Source organism: Nestor notabilis, unplaced genomic scaffold (assembly GCF_000696875.1).
Source record: "Nestor notabilis isolate BGI_N333 unplaced genomic scaffold, ASM69687v1 scaffold12642, whole genome shotgun sequence".
Classification (NCBI taxonomy): domain Eukaryota; kingdom Metazoa; phylum Chordata; class Aves; order Psittaciformes; family Psittacidae; genus Nestor; species Nestor notabilis.
The window spans coordinates 1-12,946 of record NW_009919746.1 but is presented as its reverse complement, the minus strand read 5'-3'; positions in this window follow the sequence as shown (position 1 = coordinate 12,946).

Genomic DNA, 12,946 nt, shown 5'->3' with positions numbered 1-12,946 from the left:
CACCAGAAGGAATGGTAAGGCATGTAGTTATGACCTCCGGTAGACTACATCGGCAGTCACAGTGCAGCAAAGATCTGGGAAAAAAGGGAAAAAGCAAAAAGGGAACAACAGACCTGCTTACTGATGATTTCAGGGGTGTATGCCACCTGCTGAATCACCTCCACCATTTACTTGCTTGGATTAGAGTTTCCTTCAGTTGTAAATGAATGCATATTACCAGCAAGAGGTGACCTAGTTAGAACTGGGCCTACCCAACATAAGAACAAGGAGGTGAGGATTTAGGTCTACATGAATACATTGGGGTGGTACCAAATTTTAAATTCAACCTTCCAGAGCTAACTGCAGTGTGGTTAGGAGAAAAAGCCTTTGCTCTCCTTGGCTAGATACGTCAAACTCTTCTTTCAAAACCAGCCAGCCAACAGCAGCAAAGCTTGTATGGCAGCTCTAAAAGATCCAGGGCAGTTCCTTTTGGTTTTGATACTACGGCTAAACCTGAAAGTACATTCTTTGGTACCTAAATTTACAGCGATAGATAGAGCCATTTAATCCATATACAATGAAGATTCTGAGTCTTGTACTGCATTATAGACAACCAAACATTATACAAGAGAAAACAAGTTCAGAGAAGAAAGGGGGTTTTATTACCTTACAGGTCTATTGCACCAGCAACCCTCTGTGCCATCTGATCTCAATTCTTTCCGCTCCTCTTTCAGTGGCTAGATCCAGCCTTGCAAGCCCAGCACTTCCCTTCAGAAAACTTACGTTCCCTTCTTTTATTTAATATTTTCAGTCTTTCAACAGAACATATGTTCCTAAGCTTATACTAAGAAAGGCACTGCACTTGCAATAAAAAAGAAGTGCCCCTTGTACTTCCTCATGAGAACAACGTTCAAACATGTCTTATAAAAAGCAGGAGGGCCGGCCCCTCCTGCACGTGACTTCTCAGCAGCACACTAGGCAAGGGGATAAAAGTCTATAGCTCTTTAGGGCTTCTTGCCAAATGTCAAATTCTTTGTCTCTTTTTATTCCATGGTACAGGTTGAATCAAATCATCATTTTGATACAGGAAGGGATTTTCTTTGAAGTGTTTTGAAAACAGTTATACCTCTTCTTCTATCAGCAGCCATAAACTAGTCTACATTTTTAACATATGTCATTGCATCTTTTTTCCCAATCATGTTAAACATTAATTCATAAGATTGATAGGATGCTTGCAACAGTGACATGGAATTGCTGTGGTAACTCATGGTCCAAAACTGTGATTTTGTTACCTGTATAACTAACCCCAAACACACATCCATTTGAAGAGGGATTTTCACATTGCCAGAGATCTTCCATTTTCAAAATAAGCTTGCAGTCAAAATTGCAAGCTAGGAGAGGCCTGATGTACGTGAAACAGCTGAAGAGGGGGAACACTTGCATTTATCTGCAGCAGAGAAATAGTTTTTGGAGGTATAAAAGGGTTTCTGACTGGGAGGAGATGCCTTCCCAGGAACAAAAGCACTTGAGGCTGTGCTTTCGTCTGAGACCATTGTATGGAAAAGGTCTGTCTGGTGCTTTTCCTGCAAAGGGAGGAATTTACTAGTAAAACCAGAAATATAAGCAGAGCCAACTTTTGCATTTCCAGGGAATAGCAGCTTGGAGTTCACGTATACGTTGCAGGCTTATAGAAGCTTTTTTGTTCGTGTTCACTGAAGCTTTCTATTTCCTTCCTGCTTTCCTACAGCAAACTGACCTGAGAGCAATAATAGCAGATGGAAAGCCTGTGTATTATGGATTATTAACAATCTGTCACTCCCTGGACTGCAAAAACTTAATTTTCTTTTCAAATGTGTGCTGTACCCCAATGCAGAATATACCTTCTCCAATATAGGGTCGGGGTAAGTGGTATTGGAGGCCCAGAAAAGGGAAAGGTAGTCTGCTGGAAGCATGAAAAAAGACCTAAACAAGCACCCTTTTTAAAGTGTGACATTGTATTTTATAGCACTGGTCAGAAAGTGAGAGGACTGAGAAAAAAGCAAACTAATGTCAACTCTGCTCCATTTTTTCTGTTCTATTTCAAATGGTTGTACTGTTTTTCTCTGTTATATCATGACAAAACATGCAAAAATTGTCTATTTTCCACTCAGCACTTGTGCTGACCTTATAATTAGAGCTGGATGTACAGCTCTATGCAACTTTTGAAATATACTGGCAAAGCCAAATTTTGATTTGGTCTGGTTTGATTTGATTTGGTTGAGGCAGCATCACTGCCTATGAAGCAATGACCTCCTCTGACATACAGCTACTCACCCACTCCATCACTTCTATCAGTTTCTGCCATTTCCCACCTCAAAATATCCCTCTACACTTGAGAGTAGCCATTCTGCTCATCAATTTAAACTGCTGAGAAACCAAAATACCTGGATTCTCTTAAATCCGTGGTGGTATTTAAGAAAGAGTTTGTCAGTCAGGTGTGAAAATTCTGAGCCTTGGCTGCACACAGGAAAAGCCACAGCCAGTTTTCTGCCTTGGCTGGAGCTCTGGATTCCTAAAATCTCTGGTAGAGGGACCTAACTTTGTCCACTATGAAGCAGTATTAGGAACAGGGATATTTCCAAGCGCATTACATTCAGCCTGGGCAGATGTAAGGGAAGGCTTGCTCTGACCAGGACTTCTTTTTCCATTTTGGCAGGAGCTCTTTCAAACAAACAGAACAGGGAACAGTCCCAGAGGAGGCAAGAGGGAAGTAAAAGGGAAAACACTCATAGATATGATACAATACAATATATTTTTAATGTGCTTTAATTATTTTTGCTTCATTGTGCTTTTCTATTTTCCTCCTGCTTCTTTTTCTGCCAAGGAAGATTTATTTTAATGACCTTTCCTGAAAGTGGATAGAAGAGAAACATTCTCAATAATGGCAGTATAATTCCCTGCTTTACAGGAGGTTCACATTTGGTTTCTCTTTCAATTCTCAGGCCCTTCACATTAAGACCCAAACCAGGTTCTCTATCTTGCTTGTATTATGGATTTTGTATTATGGATTTTAATTTCCTGGAAAACCTTTGTATTCTCTTTTTTTCTGTTGCCATCTATCTTATCTAAATCCTCCAGCCCTTTTTAACTCTCATTTACCTTTAGCTAACCCAGCCAAACACTTGACATTGACTCATGCAGTTCTGGAAAGGGGATAAACTGCTTTAAGGGTTATTTTTTTTTCATTTCCCACCTTGGGCAAATTTAGGCCAGCCGTAAGCTAGTCTCGGTTTTATTTCTATTTACTTTCCAGCCTAAAATCCTTGATATCCCAATCTTTGATTTGCACTAGTCTGTAAAAGGACACTTAAGAATAAGCTATAGTTTCCACTAACTTTCAGAATGCCTGGGAGGATTGATTTTTATGATATGTACTGAGCCAAAAGTATAAGAAGATTCCTCTCGAAAATGGGGAAGAGCTTGTGATCTCTGCTGAGGGAAACTAGTTGTTTCCATGAGGGAAAAATAAATCAAAGAAGAAAAAAACTGGTTGGAGATGTGGGAAGGCTTGAGGTTTGTTTTTTTCCTACCAGAAACAACTTAATTCTTTCTCCATTCTTAGTTGAAAAGATGTAAAGCAATTTCAGCATTTAGTTCTTGCATTGCAAGTTTGAAACAGCAGAGGACAGCATGACCAGCTTGTTCTACATAAAGGAGTTTTTCCTGACTGAAATCAAGTAATTGCCTCTTTCCTCCAAAAAAGGGTAGGATTGATAAAAACCCAGACACATCAAACCAGGCAGATGAATCTACCCCAGCCATCAGCCAAAAGTCAGAAAAGACTTTGGCTAACCAAAAAGGAGCTTTTGGCAATGCTGGGGGCCCTCAGGTGCCTGCATAACCTAAGCATGGCCGGGACCAACTCCAGGTGGGTCAATGGTATCTCCATACACCATCTGCAAACAGATACCAAGTATTTAACTTGATGTGAAAGGCGTCTGCCGCGCAGAGTAAGGGTTTTCTGACTGCTCAGGTCCGTCAAAGGGAAGGGGTGCTTGCAACTGCAAGTCCCTCACCCGGTGCGGGCCGGGAAAAGGCGTCGGGCAGCGACACCCGGCGGCGACTTCCACGGCTTGGGACAAGTGCCCTTAAACGAATTAACAGCGAAATCCAGCCTCCTTGCGCCTCTGCATGTGAGTCTCATGATGGCCCCGCTGGGAAATAATGTGGCCGACAAGGCGTAAAGGTCTTTGGCTCTTCTGCCTCTAACACGCTGATGCTTGTTTGCATATAAGAGAGTTTGAGCTTTAGAGAAGATTAAGGAATAATGGGTGTCACGGTGAGCTTTGTGGTCAAAGAGATACTGCTTTCTTCCTTTTTTAACCCTCTGGCTTCCCCCCCAGCACTGGTGCTCCAGGCCAGCTGTGACGTGGTTTGGCTGGGTGACACTGGACTAGATGCCAGAGAAAGAGCCACGGTGGGAGACTTGCTGGGAGCCTCGCTGGGAGCCTCCCACTTCGCTCAGGGGTTGCATTTCAGCACAGGCCCTCATCCTTATTCCTGCAGCTCTGCTTGTGCCTGGCCATGCGCTTCTTGATCCAGACCCTGAGGTCTTTGCCTCACATCTGCCTCCTTGCTGCAGACATCTCTGGGAATCACAGGACTCCTGGCTGCAGTATGTACAGAGGTTTTTAACTTTGTAGAATGGAAACTTTTCATGAGCCTCAGGTAGGAAATATGGACAGTGTTCTTGTACACTTGACTCACTGCAGCTGATAGTTGTGAAGGCAAAAATGTTTTTGAGTGGAAAGCATGGGACTGGAAACCACAAGCTGAATGAAAACCATACAAATCAAGGGGCTCAGAGGCTGATACAGTTAAGTTACAGTTACAGTCTGTGTTGATTAGTTATCCACTCAGGTTAAATGGAATAAATTCCTTGATTTCACCAGGATTTCTCAGGATTTCCTCAGATTTTTTTTAAGAGCGGTATTTTAGCAAGACTTCCAGACAGAGAAATACACTGTGACATAATAAAAAGCACTCTAAAGTGAGCTGAACTGCCGTGTTTTGCACAGCTACTAGTGGGTGGAAAAAACCCTTGGTGGGTAACACAGATGGCAGATCTGTAAGCCTCAATAATTAAAAGATTAAGAATTTATAATTTTGTGTCAAATTAAGATAATAATTCCCAAAGGAATATGTGGAAAAAGATCCTTGAATTCTTGAAGAAGAAGCATGGTTTCTGAATTTTGGGATATCCATTTTGTGCAATCCTTTGGGACTTCCTACCTTTTTTTGACATTAACAATAAAAGCTGCTCTTTCCATTTAAATTAAAACCAACTATCTTTGTGCATAAGGGTCTTTTCCTTAGAGACAGAGATACTGGGTTTCCAATCTTCCTACTTCTCTGGCATTTGTTAGTCCATTATTCATAAGACTTAGCACTCCTGTAGTGCTAATCTCCAAAACTCCCTGCTACCATGACGGGCTTCATTCTGTAAATGCATTTAAGTAGGTCAAGCACTGGAAAACAGCAGGGCTTCCTTAAAATGTAAGTGGGTCTGAAGCCTGAGGTGCAGTCCCTCCTGGTAACAGTGTTGTCCTCTACACATTTTTCCAGCTGGAAACTCTAAGATGTAGATGATGGTAAGGAAGAGCCATCCACATCTGTGACAACTTTTGGAACCTCTAGTTGCCCAAAAGGGGAAAAGAAAGCCCTTGCTGAGCATTGTAACTTGCTTTACTGTCCTCTAAAAACCACATCTAAGGCTCTTCATGATGGTCATTTAATGACACTATATGCAGATACAGACACAGAACACTGATGGCACCTCATTCCCCATAAAAGTTGGTAAGGGGTTTCCCAATGAAATTATTTCAGCTTGCTGAATACCTGAAAAAGTCCTTGAAGGGGAATATGGAATTGAAATTAAATGTCTTTTTTCCCCCCAAACCAAATTGTATTTTATATCTTTGGATTAACGTATGTTCAGACGTATGTTTTCAATTACTCTGATGTATAACTGCCTTGCCTGGCAGTTGCTTTGCGTCGCGGCAGTTGTAGTTTAGATCCCATTTTGTGCTCTGGTTTTGGTTCCTCAGAGAACAGCCTCTCCCCCCTGGCTGGGCTGGTTGCAAGATACATGGAGGTTATATGGGGCCATGCATAGCAATGCAGAAATGTAGTTCAGTAAAACACTTTGTTTTCTTTGACCCAGAATATTGTATTCTATGAAAAATTGTCTTCATCTCTCCATCCCAACTTGGCAGAAAACAAGACCATAGAAATCACAGAATGGTTTGGGTTGGAAAAGACCTTAAGGTCATCTAGTTCCAATCCCCCCGCCATGGGCAGTGATGCTTCAAACTAGACCATGTTGCCAAAGGCTCTGTCCAACCTGGCCTTGAACACTGCCAGGGATGGTGCATCTGCCACTTCTTTGGGCAACCCCACAACCCAGAACCTCTGTTTTTCATTTGTCCTAATTCCCATTCTATGCCCAAAAATGCTGTGCCTTGTTGCTGCTTCTATTTTTGTACAACATTAATTATATTTCCTCTTCAGGGGGAAGAGGGGTATGTATTCTGGAGATTAAGAGGGTTGTTCTGAGAAATTATGCTGGGTGTTTACATTCATACGTGCTCAAGAGACCTAGTCTCACTTTCAGAAGTAACTTACAGTCTGCAGTAGCCAACAAACTGAAAACAGAAATTGGGGTCCTAATTAGTTATTTGAAGACTTTCTAAATGACTTCATTAGTAGAATATCAGCTGTAAGTCAATTTTGTGCTGAATATTCTTGTGCTTCATATTCTTGACAGATATGAAGAACTTGAATTTCAAAGTGACTTTCAAGTTATTTTAAACAGAAACTTGTGTGTCTATATGTAAGGACAATATTATATTTTAATTTTTTTCATAACTGAAGATCTAGGATTTCCAGATGCCAGTGTTTCTCAGTGGGCTGTGTGATTTTGGTGGGGTTTTGTTTTGTTTTCTTAGAGGTGGTAAAACAAAAGAGATAAGAAACAAGTTCTACTGTCTGAATAGAGATGCTGAAAATGTTGAAAAGACTTTCCGAAAGCTGCCTGACATAGCTTTATAATGGATTCTTTAGATAAAAATAAATCTAGGGTTTAAATAAACATTGTTTCTATGGCTAAGATAATTTATTCTCATGTTTTATAGAAGTGCGGCTCAATCCAGCTTTGGATATTAAAGAAATAAAGTTTGAAGATTCACTGTTAAATATTTAAAATTCACTTCTTCAGATCAAAAGCATCTAAAATTGGTCAATAAGAACAATGTTATTAACCAAGTCAGGCTGCTACCAGTTTTCATACCAATCATTAATATGCAAGAAGTATTTATTGTGTGCTGGATGCTGTCCACACGCATGGGAGAATGTTTGTCCTTTCCTGAAGATCTTGCAGTCACTGACGAAGAAAAAAGTATTTTGTTTGCTGAAGGCTGAATAGGCCCTTCAAACATCTGCATGTTGTTAAACAACCCAGAAAATAATAATGGCTATAAAAATAAAGTAATGAGCTGTAGCTTCCTCCATACCTGGCTTTAAAGGCACAGGGCCCCTTCCCCACAGCCACTGAGTTTTTAAAGCTCAACCTCTTTGCACTGGAGCCAGCAACAGACTTATTTTTGTACTTTAATCACAGCAGAGAGAAAAGAGCAGCTTGCTAATAGCTCTTATTTGGACTGCAATCCCTGCAGCCTGACTGAGATCTTCTATTGCATTTCTTCATCTCAGGAGGAGGAACACCTGGTTCCCCACGTCCGAGTGCAGTCCCAGCTGCCGCTTTCCTGGTCTGTCAATAGACGTTTCTGTGCCAGTAGGACTGATGATAGCAATGGTTTTCTAACGACAGCATTTCCCCTAGTGCCTTATATGTTCTTCCCGTAAACCTTTTGGAATACTACTAAGATGGATTCAGCCCATTTGTGACAGAAGGGAGGATTGTATGGGGGAATTAGTCAGGAGGAAGAAAGCAAGAACCCAGATTGCTGCCTGTTTAATATCTGGACAAAAAGCATACACCATACAGCATTGTTTTATTTGGGTTCAACATGGTGATTTTGATCATGCAGCTATCTTGCCACTATTGCAATGATGCAGTGTTAATGAGTGCTTACCAACACTGAAGGCCACCTGTACCACCTTCTGTAGACACCAGCAATCCTCAACACAAAACCTTAGCAGACAAGACAAAAAGAAGTATGGGATGCATTTACAGAGGTCACAGAGTGTATCAGAGACAGAAATGGTACCATTTCTGAGTCTAGAATATTTCCTGTTATCTCTGCCACAGCTCCCCACAGCAGAGACCAGGGTTGATTACTGCGTGAATGAGGAATGCTGCTGGACTGCTAGCCCTAATCACAGCCCAAGGGCAACATGACAAATAACATCTTCCACCACTTTATTTGGTACAGTGGACAATAATTTGACAAGTAAAAATGGATTTTCCTCTTACAAATACCACATGAGCAACCTGGACATCAACGAACCATTACATTTGGAGAATTCACTGGGAATTTCCCCTTCTTTCCCCACAGACAAATCAGCTCTAGCAACTGTCCATCTGCAGCTTTAAAGATCTCTGTACCACTGCTCATGAAAACCAGGCAGTCAAATTCTAAATGGGGTGTAACACAATGATTTTTTTCTTTGTCTTTATTTTGTCCTAAAGCCAGCTGTTACCTCCTGAGGACTTTCAGGAAATGCGCTGTAGTGACTCAAGATGAAATCTGGAGAGAGGCTGGGAAGGTGAGCAGTAATTGGGATGCTTTACCTGGAGAATGGGTTTTGCCTCACTCTGCATGAAGCAGAAAGATGCTCAAGAAATCTGGCTGATTTATAAAGAGAAGTTCTAGAGAACTCAAAGACGTATCAGCCCATTGTGGAGGAAAACAGGGATTTTTACAAGCTGCGTTTTATGCTCTGACATAAGAGAACTTTTAAAAGCATTGCTTAGGTACTTGCACACTAAACAGAGAAAGCCAAAACTCAGCTTGAGAAAAACCAAGCAAAGAGCATTAAGGAAATGGCTGGTTATGCGGGTGAGGAAGGGGTGTTGGAAATACCTTGACTTTAGGGAGGCTTCCCTATGGTGTTTCCTACAGCACTCTCATTTGGAAGGTGGGGAAATATAAGGTAAACAAAAGGACTTCTGGTAACTGGCTGGATTGCCACTCAGAGTATAGTGATCAGTGGCTCATCACCTGATTTCATTGTGGCTGGAAATGGACAGCCCAGGAGTCAGTACAGGGGCTGATACTGTTCACCACCTTTAGCAGTGATTGGGAGGAGAACACAGAGTACACCCTCAGCACCTCTGCAGGTAATACCATAGTAAGGAAAGTGGAAGAGACAAATGGCGGATCCTCAATCCAGAGAGACCTCAGTAACCTCAAGAAAGGGACTGACAAAGACCTGTTGTGGGACCTCAGTAGGGACTCATGTAAAGTTCCACACCAGGGCAGCAACTGCCCGAGCAGCTATTCTGCTGAAAAGGACCTAGGGGTTATGGTGGATGCCTGATTGAATATGAGCTGTCAGGGCGCTCTCACTGCAAGCAAGGCAAACTGAAGAGTAGATCACATTAGGAGAAACATGGCGAGCAGACCCCAGTAAGTTCCTGTCTCCTCTTGCTCAGTGCATCTGAGCCCACACTTGGAACATTAAGTCCAAAGAAAGATGTGGAGGAACCAGAGGGTCCAACAGAAGGCTACCAGATGGTAAGGAGCATAAAGCTCATGCCCTATGAAGAGAGATTGAGAAAGATGAGCATGTTTAGTGTACCAAGGAAAAGGCTAAGTTGTTACCTAACAAGTATCCAAACAGCCCTTGAAAGGCAGAGCCCTTCTCAATGGTGATTGAACTGAATAGTGGGTGCCTGCCTGCACTATGCTGTAGCTATCTTCCATTATGGCTCCTGGACAGACCTTGGAACTATGTTACAGCCTCAACTCTGGCTCTATCTCCTCACCAGTCTTTCTGGATGGACCCTGAAGCTGGTTCATCATAACACCTGTTTGGGGGCTGATAATGGGCACTGCTCAGGTCCTGTGGGACTGTGCTGGAGCGGTGGGTGGGTGAGGGCACTGCCTGTGCTGTGGTGGTCCTCAGCTCCTGCTTTGTCCTTGCTCAAGGAGTAGTTTCTTCCCCTGTTGGTCCTAGATGTTTCATGGACCTCTGTTTTCAAGGCCAGAATTGACCAATTATATTATGTACTCAGAACTTCCCTTCAGCACAAGAAATAAACCTTTGCCTGGTTGAACCTTTGACACTAATAGCCTTTGACTGAATGAATACGTCTACCAGGAAAGCACATGCTTCTGGGGATTTCTTTGCTTCATGTATTTCCCCTGGCTGAATCAAGGGTGATGCTCAAATCATGTTGGATTTCTATCTGGAACTTTATAGAATTTTACTGTGTGAATGGCTATTATTACCGAATATTTTGTATTTTAAATTGTATTTATTACAGGACAATTTCTTCTTGTTTTAAATCTTGCAGCTTCATGCTTTATTTAGTTTGTGATTAAAAAAAAACACACACAAAATCTTACTCGGCAGCTGTTGCAGCAGTTGAGCATGGAGCATTGTGAATGGTCTTTACTCCTTGATGAAAGTGAATTTGGATGCCCACCAATTGCTTAAATGCAAATTAACCATTTGGCTACTGATGACAGATGTTTGGAAGTGGAGGGAATTTGCAAATTTCCAAAGCAGAATCAGTCTTCTCTGAGTGAAGTATCATTTTGATGTCACAAAGCACTGATGCCTGAGGAAGTTCAATCACTTCTCTTTCCTTTCGTATGTGTCCCAGAAAGCCAGAAGAGAGAAGCACAGAGAAAAATACAGAAAAAATCACTCCTCTAGAAAATGGTAAAATAACCTTGTCCTGCAACCTCCCTACCTATGCCCTATTATGAGTACCTTCAAAACTGATTTCATTCACAGACAGACCCCAGGACAGCAAGCCAATGTTTCTTTCTCTTCATGAAGTCTTACTTTATACGTTCTATTTCCCTTGTTTTTCATAGCAGCTTGCAGCACGGCATGCTAGACACCAGCCTAGTGCAGGCGGCAGGGCAATAGATTGATGTCTTCTGTAAGAGGACCACCTTTGGAAGCCAAATTGCACCCAAGGCCTTTGCTGTCACTCTCTCAGACCTGCAGCAACTCCCTGTCTTATTTACATGGAAGTTGCAAGTGTCCTTGTTGTTCTCAAGTCTGGAGTGTTTATTTAGGTGCCACCATGGGCAGAAAATCGTGTGGTCTTTCTTCTGCTGAAGTCCCATGTACAGCCTAGAGTTCAGCTTAGGAAACTCCGTAGCTGGGTACACATGGGTGCAAAGACATATCAAGCTTCAGGCGCCATGGTTTTAAAATCACGTTTCAGGGAAATGAAATTCTTAACTGAATAATAATGTGCCACTGTTTCAAACACAGCTTACCTGGTAAAGCTAGATGGAGATTCCTGAGGAAAAGATGATCTGAAACAGAAGATAACAGTAGAGTTATTACTGCAAGGCTTAATGCTTTAAGATGGGAGGTAGGACTATTACTGCTGTAGAAAAGTAGAAAAAGCAGAAAGGTGGAAATAATTGTGATGGAATTTAGGCATAATCAAAACAGTGCATTTTAAGATTTAAGTCATCTGGAACTTCACTTTCAACAACAGAGTGACATCCTTATGTCCCTTTTCCTCACAAAAGCACAGCAGGGCAGTAGTGCCGCACTTCTTTGCAGGGGCCATGTCCTGGCTGGCCACCACAGGTCTCTGTGCCAGGCTCCATCACAACACCCATGAGGAGCACGGTGGTGAGGCTTCTTGGTTTTAACCTGGGGGAAGACCCTCTCACTGGGGCTTTCCGCTGTGAATTCGGGCTGTTAGCCAGACAGGCAGCGTCATCCCACAGTGATACGTTTCTTAATGTGGCATGTGATTGGTAAAATTCTTAGAGAGACCAGCATCACTTCTAAGTGCTTTAGTTTGCTGTTTACCGAGGTGACACAGCTTTTAGAATCATAGAGTCAGTTGGGTTGGAAAGACCTTTAAGATCATCAAGCCCAACCATTACCCCAGCACTGCCAAGACCGCCACTAACCCGTGTCACTGAGGGCCTCATCTACACGGTTTGCGAACACTTCCAGGGATGGTGATTCCACCACTGCCCTGAGCAGCCTGTTCCAATGCTTGAGCACCCTTTAGGTGAGGAAAGGTTGCTGATATCCAGTTTAAACCTCCCCTGGTGCAGCTTGAGGCTGTTACTTCTTGTCCTGTCACTTGTTCTTGAGAGAAGAGACCGACCCCACCTCACTACAACCTCCTTCCAGGTAGTTGTACAGAGTGATAATATCCCCCCTCGACCTTCTCTTCTCCAGATTAAACAATCCCAGTTCCCTCACAACACTTGTGCTCCAGACTCATCTTTCGAGACCTTAGTGAATGTCCAGAGGACTCCCTAAAAGCAGGACTTAGGCTCCAGGGATTAGCATAATTTTCATTTATATTTACATTTTTTAATCTTTATCTAAGCTTTATTTTTTAATTTTCGTTTCAATCTAGACCCTTCACCAGCTCCATTGATCTTCTCTGCACCTGCTTCAGCACCTCTCTTGCAGTGAGGGATGCAGAACTGAGCACAGGATTCAAGGGTCTGGTCCCATAGGCACTCACCTGCCCTTTCTGTGGGCCTCAAAAGTGGTCAGGCCTTCTTTTAACTCTAAGCTATCTTTGAGTCCAAGGGTTAAATACCTGGCTGCAGGAGCTAGTTGTTGATCAGTCATTTGAGTGCTCTCTTCCCGATGAAGTTCATGTTCTTTGTCACTACTTTTGGTGTTGTTTTTTGATTAATTAGGTAATGCAAAGTAAACAGAAGTCCTGAAGATTTTCTGAGAGACTCACAGGTCCTTGGAACAGTTGCCAACAGACTGGTTGGCAACTCTTGTCCAAGTG